The sequence below is a fragment of the Cryptomeria japonica genome, chromosome 11 (assembly GCF_030272615.1).
Source record: "Cryptomeria japonica chromosome 11, Sugi_1.0, whole genome shotgun sequence".
Taxonomy (NCBI): domain Eukaryota; kingdom Viridiplantae; phylum Streptophyta; class Pinopsida; order Cupressales; family Cupressaceae; genus Cryptomeria; species Cryptomeria japonica.
In genome coordinates, this window is record NC_081415.1 from 711960405 (window position 1) to 711964109 (window position 3705).

A 3705-nucleotide genomic window follows, 5' to 3' on the forward strand; every position below is an offset into this window, starting at 1 on the left:
CTCTACCTCTCTCTCCCTCCTCCTTAACCCTATCCCTTTATGAACTCCCTCCTTTTCTCTTCCTCCCCTAGCCTCTTTATCTCCTCTTTCCATAGGTATCTCACTCTCTCCATGTCTACCTCTCCATCCATCCTCTCTTACTCCTCTCTTTGTTCTTCTATCTCTTCTATTCTCCCTCCCTCCCTTCTCTAGGTCTCTCCCTTCATTTATTCCCCTCTCCCTCTCTACCTCCCCATCCATACATACCCCCATATATCTCACTCCCCCACTTTTTAATTCTCTCTTCCTCTTTTATTCTCTCTCTCTACATTCTAGGTCATCAACTCTCTCTCACCTCTCTAGGTTTACCACTTCCTTCTTTTCCACCTATCTACCTCTGCATCATGTCCCATTACTCACCTCTCTCTCCCCCCCTCTATCTATCTCATTCCTCTCTCTTGTCATCTAGGTCTCTCATCTCTCTTTCCCAATATAGTTCTCTCCCTCTCTCTTCCCCTATATCTCCCTCCCCATTTACCCCTATTTATTTTTGAACTCTCTCATCCAGTTCTCGCTTTCCCCCCACCTCTGCATCATCTCCTTCCCTAGGTCTTGTAGTCCCTCCATGTCTACCTCTCCCTCAATCCCCTCATACTCTTCTCTCTCTTTATTATTTCATCTCTCCTCTTATCGCTCCCTCCCATTTATAGGCATCTCTATTATTTTCTTCCCCTCTCCCTCTCTATCTCCCTCTCCTTCCTTATCCCATCTCTCTCTCCCTTCTCTACTAGTTCTTATTCTGTCTTTATTGTCTACATCATCAACTTTCCATCACACCCTCTCTAACCCTCTCTAGGTTTCTCCCTCATTCCCTCTCCACCTCTCTACATCTCCATCCATATCTCATTACCAGCCTCTCTCTACCCCCCTCCATCTATCTCAACCCTCTCTCTCTCTCCCTATTTATTTTTGAACTCTCTCATCCAGTTCTCGCTTTCCCCCCACCTCTACATCATCTCCTTCCCTAGGTCTTGTAGTCCCTCCATGTCTACCTCTCCCTCAATCCCCTCATACTCTTCTCTCTCTTTATTATTTCATCTCTCCTCTTATCACTCCCTCCCATTTATAGGCATCTCTATTATTTTCTTCCCCTCTCCCTCTCTATCTCCCTCTCCTTCCTTATCCCATCTCTCTCTCCCTTCTCTACTAGTTCTTATTCTCTCTTTATCGTCTACATCATCAACTTTCCATCACACCCTCTCTAACCCTCTCTAGGTTTCTCCCTCATTCCCTCTCCACCTCTCTACATCTCCATCCATATCTCATTACCAGCCTCTCTCTACCCCCCTCCATCTATCTCAACCCTCTCTCTCTCTCTTACCCTATCTAGGTCTCTCATGCCTCTCTCCCCCTCTAGGTATCTTATATCTCTATATAACCCATCTGGGTATGTGCAAGAGCATGGTGGGCCATATAACCCTTTAGGAAACCATATGACCTCTTAGGACAACATATGGTGTCGTTACAAATCATATGGTGTCCTAAGGGGTCATATGGTGTTATACCATATGATCTCTTAGAACACCATATGAGCCCTAACGACACCATATGGTGTCCTAAGGGGTCATTTGGTGTTGTATGACCTCTATGGACATCATATGACGTGTCATTAGGGGTCATATGGTGCCTAAGGGGTCATATGATGTCCTAAGGGGTCATATGGTGCCCGAATGGGTCATAGAATACCATATGACCTCTTAAGACACCATATGATCCCTAACCACACCATATGACCCCTTAGGACACCATATGACCCCTAACGACACCATATTGTGCCTTGAGGGGTCATATGGTGTCACAAGTGGTCATGTCATGTACTAGGATGTTAAAAGGGGTCATATGGTGTCCTAGGGGGTCACAAAACACCATATGACCCCTCAGGACAAAATATGACCTCTTAAGACACCATATCATGTCGTTAGGGGTCATATGGTGTCCTAAGCAGTCATATGGTATTTTATGACCCATTAGGATGTCATATGACCCCTTAGGACACCATATGACACTATATGGTGTCGTTAGGGGTCATATGGTGTCCTAAGGGTCATATGGTGTCATAAAGGATTATATGGTGTTCTATGACCCCTTAGGACACCATATGACCCCTAAGACCACCATATGGTGACCTGAGGGGTATATGGTGTCGCTAGGAGTCATATGGTGTCATTAGGGGTCATATTATGTCCTAAGGGGTCATATGATGTTCTATGACCCCTTAGGACACCATATGACCCCTAAAAACACCATATGGTGTCCTAAGGGGTCATATTGTGTCCTTAGGGGTCATATGGTGTTCTATGAGCCCTTGAGACACCATATGAACCCTTAGGATACGTCATATGGTGTCCTAAGGGGTCATATAGTGTCCTAAGGGGTCATATGGTATTCTATGACCCCTTAGGACACCATATAACCCCTAACATCACCATATGGTGTCCTAAGGGGTCATATGATTTCCTAAGGGGTCATATGGTGTTAGAAGGGGTCATATGGTATTCTATGACCCTTTAGGACACCATATGACCCCATACACCATATAATTCCTAACACCACCATATAGTGTCCTAAGAGGTCATATGGTGTTCTATGACCCCTTGGGAGACCATATGGTGTCCTAAGGGGTCATATGGTGTTCTATGACCCCTTGGGATGCCATATGAGCCCTCAGGACACCATATGACCCCATATGACCCCTCACGACACCATATTGTGTCCTAAGGGGTCATATGGTGTCCTAAGGGGTCATAGAACACCATATGGCTCCTTAGGACACTATATGACCCCTAATGATGTCAAATGACCCCTTAAGACACCATATGGTGTCGTTAGGGGTCATATGGTGTCCTAAGGGGTCATAGAAAACCATATGACCCCTTAGGACACCATATGACCCCTAACAACACCATATGACCCCTTAGGACACCATATAGTGTTCTCAGAGGTCATATGGTGTCCTAAGGGGTCACAAAACATCATATAAGCCCTTAGGACACCTTATGATCCCTTAGGACACCATATGACCCTTAACGACACCATATGGTGTTGTTAGGGGTCATATGATGTCCTAATGGGTTTCTATGACCCCTTAGGACACCATATGACCCCTAACAACACCATATGACCCCTTAGGACACCATATAGTGTTCTCAGAGGTCATATGGTGTCCTAAGGGGTCAGCTAGTATCCTAAGGGGTCACAAAACATCATATAACCCCTTAGGACACCTTATGATCCCTTAGGACACCATATGACCCTTAACGACACCATAGGTGTTGTTAGGGGTCATATGATGTCCTAATGGGTCATAGAATACCATATGACCCCTTAGGACACCATATGCCCCTAACGACACCATATGATGATGTTAGGGGTCATATGGTGTCTTAAGGGGTCATAGAACACCATATGACCCTATAGGACACCATCTGACCCCTTAGGCCCCCATTTGGTGTTGTTAGGGGTCATATGGTGCCCTAAGGGGTTATAGAACACCATATGACCCCATGGGACACCATATAACCTTTAACGACACCATATGACCCCTTAGGACACCATATGGTGTCATTAGGGGTCATATGGTGTCATGTGGGGTCATGTGGTGTCCTAAAGGGTCATAGAACACCATATGACCCCTTAGGACATCATATGACCCCTTTGGACACCATA